The sequence below is a fragment of the Lissotriton vulgaris genome, unplaced genomic scaffold (genome assembly GCF_964263255.1).
Source record: "Lissotriton vulgaris unplaced genomic scaffold, aLisVul1.2 SCAFFOLD_2494, whole genome shotgun sequence".
NCBI classification, from domain to species: domain Eukaryota; kingdom Metazoa; phylum Chordata; class Amphibia; order Caudata; family Salamandridae; genus Lissotriton; species Lissotriton vulgaris.
The window spans coordinates 321,653-349,154 of NW_028248653.1; the positions used below are offsets into that span (position 1 = coordinate 321,653).

At 46.3% G+C, this 27,502-nt stretch overlaps 1 long non-coding RNA gene across 1 annotated transcript; it reads right to left on the bottom strand.

Moving 5' to 3' along the window:
• Positions 1 to 2,107: 2,107 nt before the first annotated feature.
• On the bottom strand, positions 2,108 to 3,164 carry LOC147663871 (uncharacterized). The gene is made up of 3 exons (XR_015305208.1): positions 3,020 to 3,164; positions 2,698 to 2,839; positions 2,108 to 2,247 (listed from the first exon to the last, which is right to left on the bottom strand). It is a non-coding gene; the product is annotated as an uncharacterized LOC147663871 (long non-coding RNA).
• Positions 3,165 to 27,502: the final 24,338 nt, after the last annotated feature.

Below are 27,502 nucleotides of genomic sequence, written 5' to 3' on the forward strand. Positions count from 1 at the left end.
GGCAAGGGAAGGAGGGGACGACTGAATGCATTCCGGGTCGTTGCTGGCGAAACACAAACCACCTAACGTTTGTTGGCGATATAAAGAATGATATAAAGAATGATAGTCTCTAGAGTAGACATTTACTAGTACTAGCTGGCCACTGTTAATTAATGTTAGTTGGAGACTGTCACTTTTCCCGGAAGCACAGAGTATATGATATAAAAAAACGAGATATGAAAAAGACAGGTGTTCGTATGTGACCGTTGAAGTAGACCCATGCTACCTATGTTACTAGGGCAGGCATAATGCTGTGCCAAAAAGGCAGACAAAGGAAGTATATAAGGCGTAGAATGTTCAAGATAGATAAAACAACATTTTAGGTACTCAACTTGCTTGCTATTGCTACTGTACTGTGCCGCCCACTATGTGTTGGATCCATGTTGTGTTCTTGATTTGCTGGGATTTTTGATTACAACAATTCTGTCTCTTTCTTTATAGTTACTCCTTCTAAACCAACGAGGAAGGAGCTGGCAGTCCGGGCCCGTCAGCGGAAACTGCAGGCCATCGTTGAGGCCTACCGCCGGCTGGTGGCTCAGGCCGAGGAGGAGGAGGCGGCGGCAGCAGCTGCTGCCTCTTCCAATGCCCCGGCCCCCAAGCCTGCAGGAGTACGTCGGCGTGGTCAGGCAGCCGCCCGCCGCCAGATTTTCCACGCATCGTCCACCCCCCCACAACAACATGGCTGCCAATGTAGGTGCCGCCAGTTCCAGCGAAAAATTCTCCTCCGGGTAGCCAGGCTGGAGGCTCAAAGCAGTCAGACTAAAAAACAAATAGAGGAGCGTGTAAAGATCCTGGTGGATCAACACTTAAAAGCCTGCCGGCTATGAGATGGACCCTGTTTGCCCCTTTTTCAATCCTTTTGTTGGTGGGTGGGAATTGGGTGTTGGGTTTTTACTTTTTTTTTACATGATATTGAGCGTGGGAATTTGGTTGGGGTTAGGGGAGGCGGGTAGGGGGACAGCTGTGGTGTAGGATTTATATATATTTTATTTTTGTATCATCTTTAGTTATATATTACATTATGTTAAAATAAACGAGACACAAAGTTATGTTAAAAAGAAAACATTTGAAGTTCATTTGCGTTTCTTGTGGGGTTGGAGGGGGGAGTGTTTCACCAAATAATGTACGTTGTGCAACCTCGCAAGGTTTAATTTGGCCATGCAGGTCGGCGGACAGTGCTTTTTAATAATAAAATATATTGCCCACATCTTTAACATGCAAACAGATAGATGCAGTAAACCCTCACCGAGTTATATTTGTAGTATTAGAAGAACGACCAGTCTGTCTTGCGTTATACCTCACTGCAAACTTATCTTACCTGTGATTGCTGATGAGATGATGATGATTTATCATGAAGTGTGGCACTGCAAGGGCTGCATTTGATTTCCAAGACAATGGCGAAGAATCTGTGGTTCAGAATCAGAACTTCTGTGATAGTAGTAGACAGACCCTGCCAGTAGCGACAAAAAGAAAGAGACAGTCATTTGCGTGACAGACAATGTGGGGGTAGTATAAGTAAGTACAGTACATTGCATGGGTGACCCAATATTGCAACTGCTAAACTGAAACAAAACAATGGTTTTGGGGACTGGAAACTAAGTGCAAGAGAAGATAAGAAGTTCAACTTTACTTGTAGTACTCACGGCAACGTCAAACTTTTCTAAATCATAATGCTTTACACTTTAAACCCAAAAAATTACGCCAATTCATTAGATGCATTCGTTGTTTGATGTTAATGGTAAATTATTTGGCGTTATACACAGAGCTTGAGTTGGGAAGCCGCAGAAGATCCTGGCCATGCCTTGTTGACATTTCACTATTGTTGCTTTGACCACATCTGCCCCAGCAAGCGCGTGATCAAATTGTTGGTGTATATTTAATGTAAGAAACATCACACCTCAATGTAACCACGCAGCCCGGGGGAAGAGGGTTAGGGTTTGTTTAATGGATGGGTACGGGGGTTTTGGGAAAGGTTTGAGAAAGAAAAACAGTACGCATGGAGATTGGAGACAACAAAAGCAAAACAATGAAGACGATGATTTATGATGTTGATCCGCTAGCTAATGATTGTAAGCAATGGACGTAAGAAAAGGACACGCTGAATATGATTCTTGGTTTCCCGCAATCCAATTGCTTGATGATGAGGATTTGTGGTAAGGGTGAGAGTTGATGCTCATACTATAAAGCAGTGGGTGAAAGATGTCCAGCCTGAAAAAGAAAAGGCAAATACAAAAGAATGTGAATGACCTAAACAAATTTTAATACAGTGAAGATAAAAAAAACAATACAAGAGGAGTAGTCGTATGAGAGGACTTTCAGACTGAGGCGGCTTGGATACAATTTGTATAAGTCTACTAGTTGCATATCATTTTTAATCTAGAAGTACAAAAAAAGACAGGAGCCAGCACACAACAACAGGCCCACGACGACACAGGTTTGGCCGTTATACAAACTGCATTTCCCTAAAAATTTCAGAGCCACAGAAAGGTGAATGAAATTGAAAAAGCAACCTAGCATTTACAAAATTAATCAACAAAATCAATGCGTCATTCTCAGTCATCAATCATACCACTATTGTACTCTACCACAGCACTGTGCACAAACATGTAGTAGCCTGGGTCTACTATGCTGTGACTCTTATTTGTATTTATTTATTACCTTGTATTCCACTCCAAGAAACATCGTGCATCAATCAGCTCAGATCCAACTGCCTGACAGCAAAGATATGGTGGTCACCATCATTATCATCAGCAACTCAGTCTGTAGTGAGTGACTACGATAAATTAAGTCCTGACTGCATCTGTAGTAGTAGGAACACAAGTGCGTAAATAATTTCTATTATTAGTAAATAACATGGAAAAATTGGCTATCACGTGAGTCTGAACTGAAGTTACTAGTATACTTCAAGTCCATGCACATTAGCTCAGAGTCAGCAAAAAAATACATCCAATGCAATGCATGGCATCATTCATTTTTATACCTGTTTTGCTCTTCTCTTTCACTGTCAGAAGATTGATCACAGATGCTGCCGAGCCTTTGTAATGCGAGTCATCACAACAAGTTGACTTCAGTTGTGGATGCCTGCTCAAGTTTCTTTTGACACAGAAGAGTCGTCTCTGAATGCCTGCAGACAGAGGTGGTAGCCTTAAGAGTAAGACTCAGCAAGGCAGTTATTATGAGTTGCAGATTTCAAATGAAATAGAGGATGGCTGTAGTCATGTACGGTTCACTTATTATGGAGGGACTGTTAGAGGCTACATTATTGTTATTGTACTATACTCCATCTACAACATCAAATGTATGGCTGCCAAGATGGAATTGTATTGACTTGAGTGGGAGTCAAGAAGATGGAGCAAGACTCTGAGGAGTGCAGTCAACATGGAACATAAATGCACAGGCGTGCAACTCCAGGAGGTAACTAAAAAAGATACAGCGAAAATAAATGCACAGGTGTGCAACTCCAGTAGGTACATTAAAAGAATGAGTGGTGGGGATGGATTTGGTTGAGCTTTTTATTTTAAGATTAGCAGTTTTGCACCAGAAAGTCATTTTTAATAAGAAAATAAATAACACAAATAAAAGAATGGAAAAAGTCACAATTTAACAGCCTATTGGTCAGGGAAGAGGTGCTCGTCCTCAAACTCTGTGGGTCCGGACAGCAGTAGGTCATGTAACCCAGCAGTGATGAATTCTTCGGGCTCGCTTTCTTCATCCTGCTCTGATTCACGTACAGTATAGTCTGGTGGTATGAAGTGTTGATTCATTTTTATCATTGTCAGCCTCTCGACGCTTTTGGGGGAGAGACTGGTCCTTTTCGATGTCACAATGGCACCAGCAGCACTGAAAACCCGCTCAGAGGCGACACTGGCTACAGGACAAGCCAAATACTTTATCGCCAGCCTGCTCAGCACTGGCCACTGTCTCCTTCTTTCATACCAATAGACCAATGGGCTTTGCTCCATGAACACCTCTGTTGTGTCATCCAGATAGGCCTGAACCATCCGCTCAGTGTTCATTGGTGCTCGGCTTTGCTGCTCCTCTTTCCCCTTTGCAACAGCAACGGACTTACCCATCCCCTTCTGTAGAAAAAAAGCAGTTATGCTTTTGGTTGTGTCTGCTGAATCAGATCGTGTAGGTGCTGCTTTTGGTACTGTTGGTGCCTGCTGGGAAGCGGACGCACCGCTCTCATGCTCTGATGAACTTGCCTGAGTTGCCTCAGGAGGATGGCCTGGAGTACTTTGACTGTCCTGGGCTGGCACTGTCAGGCCTTTAAGTAACAGCCGTTCAGTTTCGAAATCATTAGCTTCCACAGCTATGGAACTTTTGTAATTGGCAACATCCCCATCTGAAAAAGGAATGACTGCGCTACTGCTGACAAACAATTTGTACCGTGGATCCAAGATTGTTGCAGTTATGTAATTTGGATCTGACACAATCATTTTAAGCCTTGCATTTACAGATAAGCGGTTGCGTAAGGCCTTGGCCAAGGTACATGCATCAACTTTTTCTTCGTCACCTTCGTATGTTTCACAGACCTCCTTCAGCTGTTGCTCGAGCATGTACAACAATGGGATGGCTTGGCCCATAGTACAGTCCTCCCTGCTAACTGCACGTGTGAACACCTCAAAAGGTTGTAGCATCTCTGTCAAGCATTTAATGATGTCCCACTGCCACATCTCAACGGTCAGGCTTTTAAGATTAACAGTAGGATCCACTAATCTTCTTGACATTACATAAGCATTCAGTGGTATGTACTGCTCAAAGAGACGCTCAAGCATGAAATAAGTCGAGTTCCAACGTGTTGGGACCTCCTGGATCAGTGCTTTGACTGGCAAATTATGCTCCCGCTGAATGACGCGTAGCAGCTTCCGCGCTTTGAAAGAATGGTTAAAATGCGTGCATATTCTTCTGCAGATGGTCAGTATGGTGCTGACTTGGAGTTCATTTTTCAGAAAGTCTTGCACGACTAAGTTAATGCAGTGTGCCAAACAGGGTACCCTGAAATACTGTCCATCTTTCATTGCCCTCACTACATTACTGCCATTGTCGGTGGCAACAAAACCAATCTTAAGGCCTCTTGGTTTCAGCCATTCAAAGACCTTGCTGTTAAAGTCAGACAAAATGTTGTCAGCAGTATGATTTTTCTCCATACCAAACATGGCTACAGTTGCATGTTTGCGAGTGTCATTGAAAATCCCAGCAACGTCAAGAAGGCCTGATATTAACTTGTCTTTCACACCTGCAAAAGAGATCCAGTGTGCGGTGATGCACATGTAATCTGTTGTGGCTTCGCGACTGCTCCACATGTCGGTTGTCAGGTGGATACAATGGACAACACTCTGTTGTAAGGCTTTCCCAATCAATCCCAGCACGTCGTGGTGTAGTGCTGGAATAGCAACTCTTGCAAAATAGTAGCGACTGGGAACGTCCCATTTTGGGGCGAGTGTTGCCACTAATTGCCGAAATCCCACTGCCTCAACAAATGAAAATGGGAGAAGGTCGAGTGCCAACATTTTTGCAAGTTTCGCATTGTACAAACGTACTGTTGGGTGGTTCCGCTCGTACTTTCCCTCCTGCCTAAACATGCCAGTAATGGTAAGCTGCTTGGTAATTCTTTCTGTTCTGCTAGACGGACCACCTTTCAACGCAGACTTTTCACTCCTTGCCCTTGGTGTCTCCGGCTGACTCTGGTGCCACTGAGAAGTTGCTGATGCTGAGGATTTGGACTGCACCACTCCAGTGCTGGCGACAGGGCTCATTTGTGTACCACTCCCAGATAGAAGGTCATCGTCTCCCTCTTCTTCCATGAGTGGACCTTGTAGTACTGTATCCTCCCCACCAACACCAGTGCTTACATCTTTTAAGCTTGCAAGGTGGTTCTCCCATACAATTGTGTGTGTTTTTTTCATATGGGTCGTTGGGCCTCCAGTACCATAGTTTGTACCAATCTTACCACGACTAACATTGGTGTGACAAATGGTGCATATAGCAATGTTCTCCTGATGTGGGTTACCCGTAAAAAAAATCCCAGACTGGGGAGCTAAACTTTTGTCTCCTGCCATAGGAAGAGGAGGACCCACTTCCAATCCCGGATGAACTGGAGCCTTTTTGTTGAATTTCCCTATGTAACAGTTCAGTACTAGTACTGCCACTACCTCCTTCTGTTGAGGTGGCGCTTGCGCTGGATGTCGCACGCTGCCGGGCCTTCGCTGATGCAAAAATGGGAGCTGGTGTTACTTTGGGCGCTGAGTGTGTAGGAGTTACACGTGCTATCTGCTCATCACTAATCGCAGCCCTTCTGGATAGGGTGAAAATGCTGGTCTCTACATCCTCTGCACCAGGAATAACGCTTGTGATGATGACATTGTCAGTGTCAGACCCGTCTTTATCACCATCAGTATCCTGTTCACCTACATCGAACTCCGGAAGGTCAAGCCTTGACGGATCCTTCCTTTTTCCCAGCCTGGTCTTAGGATGCCTCTCCTTTGAATGCTCAGTTCTTCGTTGTGGATGCCATTCCTTATCAAGGTCATCTGAAGGGATGCTATGCGAAGAACTCGATGCACTGCCACTAACCCTCCTTTCCTTTGGTAAATTTAAAGACAGTAGATCACCTCCAGAAGTGGCTTCCTCTTCTTCTTGCTCGGAATGAGGCTCTACTTCCTGAACTGCCCCGACATCGGGAGGAACAACTTCCACTATTGCGTGCGGAGACGGTGGTTGTTGTTCTTGAGGAAGTACTATAGCGTGCTGTGGTTCTTCAACAACTACTATTGTGGGATTTGGTTGTTGTTGTTGAACAACTATTGCGGGCGGTGGTTGTGGTTTTTCAACAACTATTGCGGGAAGTGGTTGTGGTTGTTGAACATCTACTGCTGGCGGCGGTTGTTCAGCACTTTCATCTTGCGTGGATTGTGTGCTACTTTGAGACAGCGATAAGTTAAGTTCAGGCTCAGTATCACTGCTTTGTAACACTAGGCCGGCTACCTCTTCGACCCTCATGTGCTTGGCCCTGGGTTGGTGGCTTGCCCCCGCTAATGCGGATGTGCTGGGCCTGGCTCCAGCTTGCACCACAGACACCGCTGCTGCAGGCGTACGTTTTGGGGGCCCAAAAAAGGTTTGGGGGTCCATACCAGCCTTAAGTGACACTTCCTTCTTCTGTACCTTCTTCTCAGCAACTTTCTTGGTGGTGGAGGACCTGGTACCTGCTCTCTTAGGACCCATCTTCTTCTGATGTCAGCACACAGCAGCACTCAGTAGCACAAATTGCAGAGATGTGTGGTCAGATGAGTCACACACCACACGTGGCGTACAATTGAAGGACGTCCGTCTGGCAGTTGAACGGGCGATGGATGAAAACAGCCAGCACCTCCTCAGTCTTTTTCTGTGCACCTACAAGCAAAGAAGACAGAACACGTCAGTCAAACAAGCAGTAAGCCAACACATGAACAATTGAAAGACACACAGGCCAATGTATAAAACACAAAAAAGAAGACTAATACTACGAGCACCACAGCTCCCAGCCACATGAAGTCCCGAAATAACCAATCATAATGTCAAGCAGGCCTATCATATACCAATATGGACAGAAAAAGGAGGATGCCTGCTACACATGAGTCATGACAGGTTAATGCAAGGAAAATCAAAATACCCCATGGCTAAGAGTTTGTAAAACTTCACTGCAAAAACACACACAAGCCATAAAATTATTACACACACAAAAAAGTTACCTACCCCCCCTGCCCAGACAACCAACTTGGAAATGCAATGGCATACACACATGCCGTAATGATGGTAATTAAATAGACCAAATAGAAACAGCTACATAAAGCAGCCCCGCTAACTAGTAACTAACTACCACCTCTGGGACTCTGGCCTACTATCAGATCAGACCAAAAGCAGGGAGGCCAATGATAAATGCACAAAGGAAGTACCTACAAAATGGCCGCCACCACATGGCCTGTCCAGGAAGACAAAACTACAACCAAATAACACATAAATGAGGACTTTTTTGTAGCACAGGGTGTGGAAATTGAAGAAATTGATGTACATAAACAGCATTCATTTCCCTTCTTCTCCCACTCCTCTCCCTGTGAGCACCATGAATACCGTAAACTATTGACCGTATCACTCTGCCAGTAAGAGCCCATACCTATATGCATATGCACAGCCATTCTAGGCACCATGGCCTTTTACCCATTGGAATCCCCGGCTTCCCTCCTGCGCGTATCTTAAACCCCCTCTCTCATGCATAGACCATGAAACCCTCTCCCTCTGCGCGACCCTGCTGTGAAAGGCAACTCTCCTGCTTGACCCGCACAAACCCCCCCCCCCCCATTCCCTCTTGAAGAGGCATCCTTCGCCTTAGCTGACATAGCCCTCCCCAGCTGCACCTGACTGCCCCCGCTCTCTCATGTACGGGTCATAAGATCTCTCTCTCTCTATGTGACTTTGTCCCCGTGTCCACCCTGGCTCCCCCTCCCTTCTCCTCACATGGGCAAGCCGTAAACCTTCTTCTTCTGCAAGACCCTGTCCTTGAGAGCCACGGCCGCGCCTGACCAACACCTCCTTTCCTTCCATGAATGCCCCTCTGTTGACAAGCCTTCCCTCCGTGCTCGATTGTCCACGCAGCATGAATACCACTCCTTTGATGACCCCTTCCCCCGAGTCCGGCTGACCACACATGTCCGAGGCCATCGACTAAGCCAGGAGATACCATTTACTGCCCTTATTGTATGAAGTCACTCCTCTTCAAAGGACCCACTATTGATCCTAGCCACCCCACCCCCTGGGCTATGATCAGGCGCACACATCCTAAACAGTTGACGGAACACTCAGCTGCGTGATTGCCCTCCCCTCTTATCAGCAGGTCAAGGGTCCCTATTGTGAACATATGTGGGGTAGGATTGACACGAGGATCATAGGGATGTCTTTTCCTTTGCATCACACTGTCCTGATTGTACTATCAAGTGTTTTGTAAGGTATAAAAGAAAGAGTCTCAGCTCACTTGTTAGAGCACCTCCTGAAAGACACCGTGTTTCGTGTCCGAAATGACTGGCTCTCCTCATGAGAATTAAACTCTGTTCTTGATTCCTGCTTCCAGCGCCCGTCTCTTTATTTGGTAACTATTCAACATGGGAACTAAGAGGCGGTTTGCGCCAGCGGCCTGGGCATCGATAGTAATGTGGGCTCCTGTTTCACAATTGGCGCCCACGCGGGGTCCATCAGTGACATAAGGTTCGGTAAGAGAGATCCAGACGAAGAAGCGAACATCTAAAATGATCGGAGTATACCTGCCTTGAGAGGGCCCTAGCCCGGCTGCCGATCAAAAGAACTTCACCAATTCTGAACGGACCTCTCTTGAATGACCTATTGTCCAGACTGGAATCCCACAGGAATGCTACATGGAGTAAGAGAACGATCGGGCGCTGGAGGAGGAAGTCGAAGAACTGTCGGTATGGTCCGGTCCGGGTAAGATTAAGTAGGGTGTTTTTACGCCTGATTGGTAGGGTGGTTCTATCCACCTGATTGATTGATTGATTGTATTGGAATCGGTATTTGTATACTGATATTGTTGGTATTGGTTCATTTAGCTTTGAAGGCTACTTGACATATTGGTTCTCTTCTGGAGAACGAGACATTCTCTGTTTGCAAACAGCGGCGAATAGGAACGTCGTCCCTCTTTGCAGATCGAGAAGGGTAGGTAATGCAGACTTTGGTCCCCGTTGTAATCCGTCATGCCTACTTTTCTCCCCACTGATTGTTTGAAATCGATTAATAATCGATTGTTGCTCTTTGAGATCTTCCCTGTCTACAAACTGAGACGAGTAGAAATATTCTGTCTTCCTTTCTGGATAGCGAAGGGCAGGTAATGCAGACGTTTGTCCCCGTTGTAATCCGTCATGCCTGTTTTTCTCCCCACTGATTGGTTGGTTGCCTGGACATTGTTGTTCCAGGAATTGTTTCGTTTGAGGTATTTTCTACTTGCAAACAACGTGGAATAGAAATATTCTGTCTAGTCTTTGCAAGTAGTAAAGGGTAGGTTATGCCCCTTTGTGAATTCGTCAGTCCTACCCACTCCCCACTGTTTGGTTATTTGGGGGGTAGCTCGCATGGTCCGCCCAGGAGACTACCCTTATGGAGGACATATGCTCCCCGCTCATGGGCCATTTAGTGGAAGTAGACCATCTGGTCCGTCCAGGAGGCTACCCTAGTAAGTGGAAGTACATCGCTCGGTCTGTCCAGGATGATACCCTAATGAAGGAATATATGTTCCCCTTTTGATCGATAATCTAGTTCCACCCCGGACCATTTATTGGAGGGAACTCGTCTGGTCCGTCCAGAAGTACCCCCTAGTGAAAAGGACACATAAAAATATGAAGTGATCGCCGTTCCCTACTAACAGAAAGCTTTAGCTCGAAACACGCTAAGGAAGAGAAAGAAAAATAAAAAGAAATCAGGCTAAGTCAGTAACCCCCTGATGAGCTTTCGACTTCACTAAAAATAAGAAACATTAGAAACAGTTCGTAATAAGAAATATAAAATGGCGAAAAGTTTGACAGCAAAAATAGCCACAAGGTAGCTAGGCTCTACTGCCTATTCCTGCTCCCAACATGTCTGCCTCATTGCCCGCCACGCCCAAATAACGGTCACATGAAATAGAAACAATTCAATAGGTACCTACCCCCATTCCGGAAGCTCCCGAAGTGCAACAGGTCCGCGGTTACGACCATCCGGAAGGCGAGGCCTCGAGGCACGAGGGGCTCGCCTGGCCGCGGTCAGTAGGAGATGATGTTGGGCAGGCGGTCCAAAGAATGACAGGGACCTCTCAATCCCTCCTCTTCTGCCGCCCTGCAGGCCACGGGGAGAGAGGGGGCTGTTTTGCCTCGGCCACCGACCACCCCTCTCTCTCACCCGATCCGGCTTTCGTCGAAGGCCGAAGCCAAAGCGAGGATGGCGGCATTTCTTTGTGCTATAATGGCCGCAACTACACCCAACGCCTGACAGTTGCAGGTAGTCCCGCCACATGCCATCGCCTGGATAGTTACAGGTAGTCCCGCCACATGCCGACGTCTGGACAAGCGCAAGTAGCCCCGCCACATGTCCACCCCTGGAGAGTTGGAGGTAGTCCCGCCACCTGTCAAAAAGGAAGGGGGGGGCTGTCTTGCCTCAGCCGCCGACCACCCCCCCCCATCTTCAATAGCCAGCACGGCCAACATCGAAGCGACGGAGCCGAGGAACGGCGCGGGGTCGCTGGAAGGGGGAGGTGACGCGAACGAGCCTCCCCCACCTCCCTCCAGGTGGAGGCTTCCAGCGACACCCCAATGCTCTTACTTAAAGAGGGTCAACATCAAAAAGCGGTCTTTTGCCCAGGACGGGCACGCACCCCATGCCTTCTCTCCTCAACCTTGAAGATTCTATGAGAGCCGGGGGGCACCCCGATCCCTCCGCATGGGCGCCCCCGCCCCCCTCACTGGGAACCACGACATCGGTGCAACTCCTGCCGGCGCCAGCCTCGGATGGGAAATGGCTAAAATGCAGCCACGGCACAGACTTGTTCAGTTCCGGTGGAACACCAGAATGACCCGGTAGGAAAATTGTTGCCGCCCTCCCCACTCTTTGACTAATGGTCCATATTGTTAGAACTGTTAACCACATGATTCAAAACTTTTTGAACTTCCAACGGAAGGTTCTGGTCCAACCACGAGTCATTGGAGATATTCTGACTGTGCTGGAACTCGCCTGACCCCACCCAAAATGGCGCCGACACAAAATGAGACTTTTTGAATAAACTTTGTTGCACCCTGACCACGCAGCTTTTTGCCCCGAGATATGTATGTAGTTTTCTTGGATAATGAAAGTAGATACGAAGGATATTGAGTATGTGCTTGGACAATGAACTGACTTAGGGTGGGTACTGATTATGATTTGGAAAATGAATTGGTGTAATTTAGGTAATGAATGAACATTGGATAATGAATTTATGAATTTATTAAAGACGAATTACTGACATGCATCATGCTTGCTCTGTAGGGAAGTTTAATACGATTTTATTGCACTGCTGCACTTTATGCAATGAACTGCCACCAACTTCGTTCTTCTTATGTACAGTTTCAATCTGCTTCGTAGCCGGCCCACTGAGTTGTAGGCCTGTATTTGTACCTCAACACTTTTTATTAAAAGTATTTTGAAAAAGAAAGCATGGTTGTAGCAGTTGCATTAATGAGTTTTGGATGTCTTACTACTGTGAGCGAAGAATAAGTATGATGAAAGATGTAGATCAAAAAAAAAAAAAGGATCAGATATTTAGCAGCTACATTATGTGTCACAGGCAGCCAGAAAAGTGTTTTAGACACCCTTAAAACGACACCACAGAAATGCCACCTGACCGTCACCCTTGCACCCGACAAAGAGGGTTACGACCAAGTAACTCATGTAGATACGTAGATCGTCAATGATTATCTATCTGACCACTGGTCCCTCTGGGCTTAAACGCCGAGATGGTAAAAAAAATGCAGTACGTGGAGATAGGTCGAGTATGTGGTAGGTAAAAACATTTTCGGACTACTGCATGCTGATGTACTTTGAATGCTGCCCCCCACCCCTTCTTTTTCCTCCCTTCTGCAGGTCACGTCAGAACGTCGGCTGAAATATGGGAGAGCGATGGTCGAACCACCGACGAAAAGGGAAGGAGGGAATATGTGCATAGTCCTCATAACGATAAGTTTTTAAAAGACGTAGACTTAAACATGACTGTTCCTCCTTAGAACATAGCGACTGGGAGGATGGACTGACATAGAAACTGGACAGGTACTGAATGACGAAAAATTGACTAGAAATGACGCGTTAAATAATGTAACTGGACGTTTGACTAGGTAGGGAAAGGACAAAGAAAAATATACGGGTAAGGGTTACCACGGCACCACCCGTCTGGGAAGTTAGAAATGTTGCTGATGTTCAAAATGCACTGCCCCCTTTCTCACACTCTTATAGATATAGCCAAGCTGTCCGACTGTTCTCCCGATCAATACTTGCCGTTGCCTCAGCCTGGAGAACTTCCCACCAAAGGAAGGAACTGAAAAATGGTTTAAGATCCAACCATGGGTAAATAGCGCGACCAGGTTAATTTCTGACCGACCAACCGAGGTGTAAGTATTGGCAATTGAGAACACTCACAGAGATAACGGGCGAGAAAGAAAAGGAGGGAAGGGTAAAAAGAGCTAAGCACGTAGATAAATAGGATAGTAAAGATACGTAGGATATAAAACAGATCTTGTTGGCTAACAATTGTTTCCTGTCTTGTCGTGAATGTCTTATATATGTGTAATGCATGTGCCGTCTTCCCTGTCTGAGTTTGTGTGTGTGTAATGTACGGATTTATGTCTTCCCTCTGTCTGTATTTGCGTGTTACCTGACCTTTGCTGTTCTGTGTTGTGAGCGCACTAAATGACCTATTTTCGTACACGTCTCTCTCTCTCTCTCTCTCTCACCACCCCCTTATCTCTCTCTCTCTCTCTCCCTCTCTCTACATGTCATACGTGTACCGAATGGCTCGTTTAGATTGCGGATGACTCTCACTCTCTATGAGAGTCTCCCTATTTTCTCTCCCTCTTTGTGGTAAAATTGTGCCCCACCGGCACCAGTCTGATTTGATACATATTGAACGCGAAGGTGTTCAGCGAAATTGGCCGAAACTAAAATGATTGTATCTCGCCATATTACTGCCTCTCCTTTCTGCAAAATGAATGACCTTGAATTGGCTGAGAAGGAAAGGACAGGTAAGACGACTAAAGTCCCCCAAATCTGGCCATTTATAGGGGAACTGTATGTCAATGGCACCTTATGTCTGTTCTTCAGAGACGAACGCCAACGTCTAGATTGACCCCCAATGCCCAGATTGCCCAACCCCCTTTTGCACCCAAGCGCGAGCGCCCAAAGCATCCCCGCCCCATTTTGATAGACCCCAGTTGCTGTCCCGGATATAAACATGACGACCATGAGTAACTGTTGACCCTCGAGAAAACCTTGTTTTGCCTGACTCTCGATGATGGCACCCCCGCCCTGTTTGAAAAGGTTAGCCAGTCCCGAAGTGAAATGCTCCGTAATGTTGAATATGATGAAATGCACAGTTGATGGGAATATCATTTATCCTCACTTGAGTTATAAATAGGACGATGAATAAACCTGCCATGAACTCAGTAGGAATGCTGACACATGCACTGCTTGGTAATGGACCTCTGACTGTGACCAATGAGCGTATCTCCCAAATGCGTAGAATTGAGGGAGGAATTCACATGCGTAGATATCTTCTTCTGCCATTTCTCTAAAACCTTGTCTTGTACCTATTCAAAGATTCAGGATCACCGAGGGAGATGGGTCAGATGTGATGTACAGCCTGACTGCAGGTCTTGGGACACGTGTGACCTCGACCAAAGGTGGAGCTGCAGAGCAACAAGATACGGGACGAGACCGCAATTTCGACGTGGAAAATGAAAAATGACGGGCCGCCTTGAAGCCCTCCGTCTGCTAACCCACGTGTGCCTGGAGTCTCCGTCCCCTTTCTTTGGGCCCGATTGATGGGCCTGCCTGCTTGTTATCCTTTGCTCCCTTGGTCCCTTTTGTGTGTCCCAGGAACTCTGACCCAACTCCGCCCTCTCTCCTATCGACTATTTGAACCACACTCACCCTCTTTTCCACGTGACTTTTTGCCAAAGGAAAGAACTGCATTCCAGTGGGAATGGGGTGTTGCCACGGAAAATATAGGTGCCGAGCATAAGGCGCCGCCAAACGGATTGTTTAGGGAACAGGACTATGGTCTAACAGCAGAGGACTGACCGCACCCTGCAACGCGTAAGGATAGAACCGAGCTGGACCTATAGCTCCACCGCCGGTGCTCAACAGCGCCAACGAAAGTACACGGACTAGAGCCTACCAGTGATGGCTCAATGATAAAAAGACACTGTGACGAAGAAATCTTGTGTATTGAACTGAATTCCGCTCTCAACTACCTGGTCAAAACTGTTCATTGGTCACATTTTCAAGTCAGAAACATTTATGCTGTGTAGTGCGCTTAATTGTCAGGAACACAACGAAATGCAATTTCCTATGTGCTGCATTCCGCCCATCACCTCAACTGTCTATGATTGTACGCCAAATGTTAGTATCGACAAAATGCTAATTCATCAACGATGCCTGTCTACCTGTAACCCCATCAATTACAAAAATGACTGCTGTAATGTAAAAAGGGGCGACTGTGGAAATTATATTTCCTCCCTTCTGCAGGTCACGTCAGAACGTCGGCTGAAATATGGGAGAGCGATGGTCGAACCACCGACGAAAAGGGAAGGAGGGAATATGTGCATAGTCCTCATAACGATAAGTTTTTAAAAGACGTAGACTTAAACATGACTGTTCCTCCTTAGAACATAGCGACTGGGAGGATGGACTGACATAGAAACTGGACAGGTACTGAATGACGAAAAATTGACTAGAAATGACGCGTTAAATAATGTAACTGGACGTTTGACTAGGTAGGGAAAGGACAAAGAAAAATATACGGGTAAGGGTTACCACGGCACCACCCGTCTGGGAAGTTAGAAATGTTGCTGATGTTCAAAATGCACTGCCCCCTTTCTCACACTCTTATAGATATAGCCAAGCTGTCCGACTGTTCTCCCGATCAATACTTGCCGTTGCCTCAGCCTGGAGAACTTCCCACCAAAGGAAGGAACTGAAAAATGGTTTAAGATCCAACCATGGGTAAATAGCGCGACCAGGTTAATTTCTGACCGACCAACCGAGGTGTAAGTATTGGCAATTGAGAACACTCACAGAGATAACGGGCGAGAAAGAAAAGGAGGGAAGGGTAAAAAGAGCTAAGCACGTAGATAAATAGGATAGTATAGATACGTAGGATATAAAACAGATCTTGTTGGCTAACAATTGTTTCCTGTCTTGTCGTGAATGTCTTATATATGTGTAATGCATGTGCCGTCTTCCCTGTCTGAGTTTGTGTGTGTGTAATGTACGGATTTATGTCTTCCCTCTGTCTGTATTTGCGTGTTACCTGACCTTTGCTGTTCTGTGTTGTGAGCGCACTAAATGACCTATTTTCGTACACGTCTCTCTCTCTCTCTCTCTCTCTCTCTCTCACCACCCCCTTATCTCTCTCTCTCTCTCTCCCTCTCTCTACATGTCATACGTGTACCGAATGGCTCGTTTAGATTGCCGACGACTCTCACTCTCTATGAGAGTCTCCCTATTTTCTCTCCCTCTTTGTGGTAAAATTGTGCCCCACCGGCACCAGTCTGATTTGATACATATTGAAAGCGAAGGTGTTCAGCGAAATTGACCGAAACTAAAATGATTGTATCTCGCCATATTACTGCCTCTCCTTTCTGCAAAATGAATGACCTTGAATTGGCTGAGAAGGAAAGGACAGGTAAGACGACTAAAGTCCCCCAAATCTGGCCATTTATAGGGGAACTGTATGTCAATGGCACCTTATGTCTGTTCTTCAGAGACGAACGCCAACGTCTAGATTGACCCCCAATGCCCAGATTGCCCAACCCCCTTTTGCACCCAAGCGCGAGCGCCCGAAGCATCCCCGCCCCATTTTGATAGACCCCAGTTGCTGTCCCGGATATAAACATGACGACCATGAGTAACTGTTGACCCTCGAGAAAACCTTGTTTTGCCTGACTCTCGATGATGGCACCCCCGCCCTGTTTGAAAAGGTTAGCCAGTCCCGAAGTGAAATGCTCCGTAATGTTGAATATGATGAAATGCACAGTTGATGGGAATATCATTTATCCTCACTTGAGTTATAAATAGGACGATGAATAAACCTGCCATGAACTCAGTAGGAATGCTGACACATGCACTGCTTGGTAATGGACCTCTGACTGTGACCAATGAGCGTATCTCCCAAATGCGTAGAATTGAGGGAGGAATTCACATGCGTAGATATCTTCTTCTGCCATTTCTCTAAAACCTTGTCTTGTACCTATTCAAAGATTCAGGATCACCGAGGGAGATGGGTCAGATGTGATGTACAGCCTGACTGCAGATCTTGGGACACGTGTGACCTCGACCAAAGGTGGAGCTGCAGAGCAACAAGATACGGGACGAGACCGCAATTTCGACGTGGAAAATGAAAAATGACGGGCCGCCTTGAAGCCCTCCGTCTGCTAACCCACGTGTGCCTGGAGTCTCCGTCCCCTTTCTTTGGGCCCGATTGATGGGCCTGCCTGCTTGTTATCCTTTGCTCCCTTGGTCCCTTTTGTGTGTCCCAGGAACTCTGACCCAACTCCGCCCTCTCTCCTATCGACTATTTGAACCACACTCACCCTCTTTTCCACGTGACTTTTTGCCAAAGGAAAGAACTGCATTCCAGTGGGAATGGGGTGTTGCCACGGAAAATATAGGTGCCGAGCATAAGGCGCCGCCAAACGGATTGTTTAGGGAACAGGACTATGGTCTAACAGCAGAGGACTGACCGCACCCTGCAACGCGTAAGGATAGAACCGAGCTGGACCTATAGCTCCACCGCCGGTGCTCAACAGCGCCAACGAAAGTACACGGACTAGAGCCTACCAGTGATGGCTCAATGATAAAAAGACACTGTGACGAAGAAATCTTGTGTATTGAACTGAATTCCGCTCTCAACTACCTGGTCAAAACTGTTCATTGGTCACATTTTTAAGTCAGAAACATTTATGCTGTGTAGTGCGCTTAATTGTCAGGAACACAACGAAATGCAATTTCCTATGTGCTGCATTCCGCCCATCACCTCAACTGTCTATGATTGTACGCCAAATGTTAGTATCGACAAAATGCTAATTCATCAACGATGCCTGTCTACCTGTAACCCCATCAATTACAAAAATGACTGCTGTAATGTAAAAAGGGGCGACTGTGGAAATTGAAGAAATTGATGTACATAAACAGCATTCATTTCCCTTCTTCTCCCACTCCTCTCCCTGTGAGCACCATGAATACCGTAAACTATTGACCGTATCACTCTGCCAGTAAGAGCCCATACCTATATGCATATGCACAGCCATTCTAGGCACCATGGCCTTTTACCCATTGGAATCCCCGGCTTCCCTCCTGCGCGTATCTTAAACCCCCTCTCTCATGCATAGACCATGAAACCCTCTCCCTCTGCGCGACCCTGCTGTGAAAGGCAACTCTCCTGCTTGACCCGCACAAACCCCCCCCCCATTCCCTCTTGAAGAGGCATCCTTCGCCTTAGCTGACATAGCCCTCCCCAGCTGCACCTGACTGCCCCCGCTCTCTCATGTACGGGTCATAAGATCTCTCTCTCTCTATGTGACTTTGTCCCCGTGTCCACCCTGGCTCCCCCTCCCTTCTCCTCACATGGGCAAGCCGTAAACCTTCTTCTTCTGCAAGACCCTGTCCTTGAGAGCCACGGCCGCGCCTGACCAACACCTCCTTTCCTTCCATGAATGCCCCTCTGTTGACAAGCCTTCCCTCCGCGCTCGATTGTCCACGCAGCATGAATACCACTCCTTTGATGACCCCTTCCCCCGAGTCCGGCTGACCACACATGTCCGAGGCCATCGCCTAAGCCAGGAGATACCATTTACTGCCCTTATTGTATGAAGTCACTCCTCTTCAAAGGACCCACTATTGATCCTAGCCACCCCACCCCCTGGGCTATGATCAGGCGCACACATCCTAAACAGTTGACGGAACACTCAGCTGCGTGATTGCCCTCCCCTCTTATCAGCAGGTCAAGGGTCCCTATTGTGAACATATGTGGGGTAGGATTGACACGAGGATTATAGGGATGTCTTTTCCTTTGCGTCACACTGTCCTGATTGTACTATCAAGTGTTTTGTAAGGTATAAAAGAAAGAGTCTCAGCTCACTTGTTAGAGCACCTCCTGAAAGACACCGTGTTTCGTGTCCGAAATGACTGGCTCTCCTCATGAGAATTAAACTCTGTTCTTGATTCCTGCTTCCAGCGCCCGTCTCTTTATTTGGTAACTATTCAACATGGGAACTAAGAGGCGGTTTGCGCCAGCGGCCTGGGCATCGATAGTAATGTGGGCTCCTGTTTCACAAGGGGACACATTAAACATTTTCGAGGAACTTTTATGCAACTCGGGACATATTGTTCGCGAGAATGCAAAATCGGCGTGTTCGGCAACGCGAATCGAGTGAAAAGTCGTTATCGCGTTCCCGAGCCAGTACATTGAGCGCGCGAACAAGACAAAAAAGGTACGGTCGCGTTCTCACACGGTGCGACGTTACCAAAAGTACGCGAACAGTATTCCTAGGGTTACCTACTGGCAGGGAGTGCCATATTAGCTACACACAAGCAACCAAAAACTGAAAGTACCACCATTACCAAAAATGTGAAGCAATCCAAAGCCATACACGGTGTAATTAAAGTTACACCACAAAAATAGTTGATTAACTTGAATGCACCTATGGCTGTGAGTAGTAGTACCTACAAAAGCCTTGGATGGCTATGGCAAAAGAAGAGAACCAGGGAAGGACACAGAAAATGGCCGCCTCCATAGGGCCAGGAGGACAGGGACACCCAAAAACAACATGGAAAAGGGATGCACCCAAAATGGCCTCCACCACATGGCAAAATCAGTCACAAAGGAAGCATACACAAAATGGCCGCCACCACATGGCCTGCCCACCAACAACAACATAGCAGAATCATCACAAAGGAAGTAAGTACACACAAAATGGCCCTCACCACTACATGAAAAGAAAGAGAGGACAGACAATAAATGCCTATGCCAAAGGGACAATGCTTAGCTTCACAAAATGGACACACCAGACACCACCCCCCAAATTGGTCACCCCAACCATAAACAAGAAATCATTACATAGAGGACAGAAAGGAACTGGGAGTGGCCCATGCTCCAGGAAGACAAAACTACAACCAAATAACACATAAATGAGGACTTTTTTGTAGCACAGGGGACACATTAAACATTTTCGAGGAACTTTTATGCAACTCGGGACATATTGGTCGCGAGAATGCAAAATCGGCGTGTTCGGCAACGCAAATCGAGTGAAAAGTCGTTATCGCGTTCCCGAGCCAGTACATTGAGCGCGCGAACAAGACAAAAAAGGTACGGTCGCGTTCTCACACGGTGCGACGTTACCAAAAGTACGCGAACAGTATTCCTAGGGTTACCTACTGGCAGGGAGTGCCATATTAGCTACACACAAGCAACCAAAAACTGAAAGTACCACCATTACAAAAAATGTGAAGCAATCCAAAGCCATACACGGTGTAATTAAAGTTACACCACAAAAATAGTTGATTAACTTGAATGCACCTATGGCTGTGAGTAGTAGTACCTACAAAAGCCTTGGATGGCTATGGCAAAAGAAGAGAACCAGGGAAGGACACAGAAAATGGCCGCCTCCATAGGGCCAGGAGGACAGGGACACCCAAAAACAACATGGAAAAGGGATGCACCCAAAATGGCCTCCACCACATGGCAAAATCAGTCACAAAGGAAGCATACACAAAATGGCCGCCACCACATGGCCTGCCCACCAACAACAACATAGCAGAATCATCACAAAGGAAGTAAGTACACACAAAATGGCCCTCACCACTACATGAAAAGAAAGAGAGGACAGACAATAAATGCCTATGCCAAAGGGACAATGCTTAGCTTCACAAAATGGACACACCAGACACCACCCCCCAAATTGGTCACCCCAACCATAAACAAGAAATCATTACATAGAGGACAGAAAGGAACTGGGAGTGGCCCATGCTCCAGGAAGACAAAACTACAACCAAATAACACATAAATGAGGACTTTTTTGTAGCACAGGGGACACATTAAACATTTTCGAGGAACTTTTATGCAACTCGGGACATATTGGTCGCGAGAATGCAAAATCGGCGTGTTCGGCAACGCAAATCGAGTGAAAAGTCGTTATCGCGTTCCCGAGCCAGTACATTGACCGCGCGAACAAGACAAAAAAGGTACGGTCGCGTTCTCACACGGTGCGACGTTACCAAAAGTACGCGAACAGTATTCCTAGGGTTACCTACTGGCAGAAATTGACAGACCCCCAAAACCTGACATACCCCACACATAAACATAAGATTTTCTAAATCAAACCAGTCCATCCATGACTTTCTAATTAGAGGTACACCAGAAAAACAGTTGATTACCTTTCATGACCCTATGACTAGTACCTCTGGCCTACTGGCAGAGTAGGCCACAAGTTTGGAGGCCTATGGCAAGAGCAAGGTGGCTGGGAAACATAAAATGGCCGCCAACAACACATGGCCAGGCCAACCACAGAAAGTTATTACAATGAACTCAAACATGCCTACACCCTAACTACATGGAGTACTAGGGTCAGCTATTGGCTTAAAAAAATAAAAAACTTTTTAATTACACAAACAGAAATTCAACAGCAGACATTGCTATTGCATAATGATGACCATAATCCAATGCCAGCCATGATGTTTGTTTACAAACTTGAATAAAAATGTAAACACAGAATTATGATTTTACCCATGGGTACCTCTCTATGTAGCCTGGATGAAATTTAAAAAGAAATACAAGTTGGGACCTCATAAAAGTATAGGCACCCATCAATAATTTAAATCAAGGAATGAATACTGTAGTTAAAAAAATTTAAAATCAAACAAACACAAGTCTACAACATCATACTCACTCATACATTACTGAACTTACTTGAAAAAGAGAATTCAAAATCCAAAAGTCCTCAGTAAAATTCAAAAAAAGCAGTAATGCAGCCAACACACACAGAAAGTGATCCTGCCAGCTCAAAATCCAAATGAAAGTGACCACCTCATGGACAAAGCACTGGGAGGAGCCTGGTGGACAGGAACAGGAAGTTGTAAACTCCAGAGCTCTTCCTCCTTAATATTCAAAAATAGAGTAGAAACAGAAAGAGGACTCCTTCCCCCCAAAAAATACATCCAAAGGTACAACTTTGAGGGGTTTTTCACTTGTTTGCTAACCAAAATGGTAATTTATTATTATGGTTTAACTTTTAACATGCTCGCGAGTTATTCTGTGCAAGATTGCAGGTTCTGCGTGTTCGGCAACTCGATCTTACCAACAAACATACTCGCGCGTCCTTATGGCTTTATCGCGCTTCCAATGACGTTATCGCGTTCGCACAGCTGCACGAAAGGGTTTACAAACATGGTGGCAGACGCGACCGGGAAAAAGCGAACGCAGAACCAAGGTAAGCCATTGCCGCGCACGCGATAATGCTATTTAGCGCGCGACAATGTTATTTAGCGCGCGACAACTACGCTCCGCACCGGATAGCGGAGTTATCGGCAGCTACGCGAACTCCGCGGAACGCGGAGTTGCCAAAACTCCGCAAACGGAGCGTAGTTCTTCGCCCAGGGTTAATTCAGATGTTTCACACATTTGCCATAAATTCTGAATGTTAGCACTCTAGTTGCTCATTAGATCATTGTAGTAAAACTACTGCTCACCAGGGTAGTCTGCTGCTGGTATTCAAAGTGCATGTTTCAGTCTGCATGTCAGAATTTTTTTAATGAAATAGGAGAGGATTTGAGAAGTCAAAATGTGCCCTAATTTTTCTTTCTACAGCACTAATCATAATTTCTATGGTAAAATGAACCCCCGTATTTTGTTCCTTTGCAAATTAAATGTTTTAAGTGTTACCACTTTATTCCAATCAAGATGACTTCAGGTGTGCCATACTTTTGTCATAAGTAAAACTGTTGGCGATCTAGTTGTTCTTTAGAACACTCTGGGACATTCTGTCATTGGGCTATACTTGGGCTACATCTGGGGGATATTTGTGCTACATTTGGGCTCTTTTGTCTCTGGTGGCCATCTTGGGAGACTTATTTGTTATGAAGTTTCCTAATTTCCTCATTTACTACAGTCTCCTCAGTAGGAAATACTTTCAGTGTTCTACTTTGATTACATCAAGAAGGCATTCAGATGTAACACACTTTTGCCATGAATTCAGAATGTTAGCACACTAGTTGCTTATTAGATCACTGTAGTAAAGCTACTGCTCACCAGGGAAGTCTGCTTCTGGTATTGAAAGTGTATGTTTCAGTCTGCATGTCAGAATGTTTTAATGACATAGAAGAGGATTTGAGACGTCACTCAAAATGTGCCCTAATTTTCTTTCAGAAACACTAAACATACTTTCTATGGTAAAATGAACCCCCTCATTTTGTTCCTTTTTAAATTAAATGTTTTCAGATTTACCACTTCATTCCAATCAAGATGGCTTCTGGTGTGCCATACTTTTGTCAAAAGTAAGACTGCTAGCGCTCTAGTTGTTCTTTAGAACACTCTGGGATATGCTGTCATTGGGCTATACTTGGGCTACATCTGGGTGATATTTGGGCTACATTTGGGCTCTTTTATCTCTGGTGGCCATCTTGTGAGACTGCATGTCAGCATTTTTAATGAAATAGAAGAGGATTTGAGAAGTCACTCAAAATGTGCCCTAATTTTTCTTTCTGCAGCACTAATCATAATTTCTATGGCAAAATATACCCCTCATTTTGTTCCTTTTTAAATTAAATGTTTTAAGAGTTACCACTTTATTCCAATCAAGATGGCTTCAGGTGTGATATACCTTTGTAATAAGTAGGACTGTTAGCGCTCTAGCTGTTCTTTAGAACACTCTGGGTAGCTGTAGTAAAACACAAAGGAATCAAAAATTAGCTAGCATTCGCGCCAAGAATTTTCAATTCTATTAAGGACACGGAGGCGAGGATTATGCTTCTCTTTCTTTACTGTAATTTCACAGCAGCCAATAAACATACAGTTTAAGAAAAATAAACTACCTAGGCCATGATGCTTAGCCTTAGCCATGCCTCCATGAGCCCTATAAGAGTCCTGGTAACATTCCCAGCGTCCTCTTTCTTTGCACAAACTTGCAGAATAAGTCCAACAACCAAAAGTCTATAATATTCTCCAACAGGTAATAACAGAGAACACTGTTCCAACTTCATTCTTCAACGGAAGACTCTTCATTCAGATTTCTTGTCTTTGCCTGGAAAAAAGGAAAATATAACAACCCGTAATTCCTGTATAAAACAGCCTTAAACATATCAGAACGGGTGGGTAAGCATGATCATACATTTCAACATAGCCGGTGGGATAATCCTCGCCTCCGTGTCCTTAATAGAATTGAAAATTCTTGGCGCGAATGCTACCTAATTTTTGATTCTATTACAGGACCGGAGGCTTCAGATTATGCTAGTTTAACGCTGTATCAAAAACAACAGATGTAAAGTCTCCCACCGGTTTATAATAAAACTGTTTGAATGTCGATTCAGACGACCAATCAGCAGAATGCATGATATCCTGAATGTTAGCTCCCAATAAATATGACTTCGAAGCCATGGCACCACGCACAGAGTGCGCCCCAAACAGTTGAACTTCAACACCAGCTTCCTTCATGACAAACTTAAGCCATCTTGCAATAGTAGCCAAGGACACAGGTTTAAATGGCTTTTGAACAGCAATCAAAAGTTGCGTGACACCAGCTGGTCTCAAAGAACTAGTACACTCCTCGTAAGCTTTCAAGCATTGGATCACACATAATTTGGAATAAGTAGGGAAAGCATTATAATCAACCTGTCTAGAAAGGGTCTTTGTACGACCTGTAATGGTAAAAGAAACTCCCTACGGAGTAAATACTCTACCTGTAACCTCCAAGGCGCGTACATCCGACGATCTCTTGCAAGCTGACAAACATAATAGCATGGCTAATTTTGCCGATAACTGTTTTCTGGATAGCGAGTCATTAGCGAGCCAACTATCAAGGAGTTTGATGACCAAAGAAACGTCCCATAGCCCAGAATACTTGGGCTTGGGAGGATTCAGGACACGTATGCCCTTGAGGAGTTTGCATACCAGAGGGTACATACCCACCGGTTTTCCGTCAATGTGAGTATGTCCCGCGGAAATGGCCAACCGGAAGTTGTTCACGGATCTATAGGCCAGACAGCTTGCCGCTTTGTCCAACAAAAAATTTACGATATGTGAAAGTCCTGCCCCCACGGGATCCAAATCCCGTTCCACGCACCAACATAACCAACCCTTCCAGGCTGAAGAATACCTTTTTCTCGTGGAAGGGGCCCGGCCTGCTTGATATAGTCACTAGCCGTTCCTGAAACTCCAGGCAAACTCCATTGTTGCCTGAAAGCCTCCATGCCATCAGCGATATTCTTTGAGACAAGATCAACGGATGCTGTTCCCGCAGAGGTCGTAGGAGGAGATCCTCCGACCACTGGAGCATCCTGGGAAGGGCGCAGCACATCCCCAATAACATCGGGAAACAGGGCTGCGATCTCCACAGAGGTGTCACCAGGACCACCTCCGCCTTCTGTTTGGTAATGTGAGAGGCCACTCGTGGAATCAGAAGAAAGGGAGGGAATGCATAGTTCACTGTCACCATCCAGTCCTGTAGTAACGCATCCGTTGCTTCCGCTGCTGGATCCGGCCTCCAGCTGAAGAACCTGGGAAGCTGACGGTTCAGCCTGGATGCGAATAAGTCGATCTGAGATGGGCCCCATAGATCCTGAAGCCAGCTGAACACTGTGGGAAGCAGCTGCCAATCGCTGTAATCCCGAAGATGTCTCGAGTTCCAGTCCGCTATCACGTTGGACTGACCCGGAATATACTCTGCTATAATCGTGAATGATGATTGAGACAATAATGCCAAAAATCCTTGGCTATCTCCACCAACATGGACGATCTCGTCCCTCCTAGCTTGTTTATGTAACGCACCGCCGAGACGTTGTCCATCCGAAGGAGGATGCAACAAGAGGTCTGTTGCGGTGAGAGGGACTTGACGGTGAAGGAGCCCGCGAGGAGCTCCAGGCAATTTATATGGAGTTCTTGCTCTTGCGGAGACCACCTCCCGCCTGTAGAAACATCTCCACAGCATGCCCCCCAGCCCCAACGGCTGGCGCCGAACTCGATGACTATCTCGGGCAGAGAGCCGAAGATGGCTCTGCCGTTCCATGCTTCCACGTGGCTCAACCACCAACGCATCTCGTCTCTCACCTCCTGAGACAGAGGGACCAGATCTGAATAAGACAGACCTCTCTGGAGATGCCGAATTTTGAGTCTTTGCAACGCCCTGTAGTGTAGAGGGGCCGGAAATATCGCCTGGACGTATGATGCCAATAAACCCACTACTCTGGCAATCGTCCTGAGCGAGATCACCAGTTTGCTGAGAAGGGATGCAATCTCCTTCTTCAGGTCCTTCAACTTGGACCGAGGCAGACTGAGTTGCGCCGACTGTGAGTCGATCACAAACCCTAGAAAATCCATCGACTGAGATGGGATCAGGGCCGACTTGGCTTGATTGATCACAAACCCCAGAGCTTGGAGAAGTGAAATGGTCATCTGAAGATGTCGCAATACTATATCCGGGCTTTGGGCCATGATCAGGATGTCGTCGAGATATATTATCATGCGCACCCCCTGCTCCCGCAGGTGCACGACCACCGGCTTCATTACCTTGGTGAAGCACCAAGGAGCCGAGGAAAGCCCGAAAGGAAGGGCTGAGTATTCGAACCACCGTCCGTTCCTCTGAAATTGGAGGAAACGGCGATGAGGAGGGTAGATGGGAATCGAAAGATAGGCGTCCTTGAGATCCAAGCGCACCATCCAATCGTTTGGTTGTAAAAGATCTGTCAACAAATGGATCCCCTCCATCTTAAAATGATTGTAGACTAGAAAATAATTGAAGTCCCTTAAATTCAACACTAGCCTGTGGCCACCACCCCTATTCTGCACTAGGAAGATATTGCTGCAAAACCTGTGTGTGTTGTACTCGCACTCGGCTACGGCTTGTTTGCAAAGCAATTCTTCTATCTCTTTGTCTATACAAATCCTCTCTGGTTGGGAAAAATGGAGAACCCTCGGGTGGTGTGCCTGCCTTGGTGTCTCGTAAAACTCCAGTCGGAACCCCTGAATAGTTTGTAGGACCCATGCGTCCTGAGTCAGGAGACTCCAAGTGTGAAGGAAGTGAATGGTGCGACCCCCCATTGGCATATGGAAACAATCTACTGTGCTTACCTGATGAGTTCTGGGCATGGAACCCTGCTCTGTTGCCTCCTCCTTGGTATCTGCCTTTGGAGTATGGACGTCGTGTGGGGTAGAATGTGCCACCTCTGGTTGAGTCCCAGTCTCCTCGACCTTGTCCGAAGTCACCTCTGGGGGGACCTTGATTGGCGAAGCGGCCTGGCGAGCGTCCCCTACCTCGTCCGGCCCTGTTTAAAAGGTGTTGCTGAAGCACACGCTTGATGCCGGATTGCGCCTTATCCAAGGAAGTGAAGGTGCCCACGTATTTGGAGACATCCTTCACGAAACGGTCGCCAAAAAGGTTGCCTTCCGCAAATGGACCAGGCTCCGCCGTCGCAAGCTCCGTCAGATTAGAGTCTATTCTCA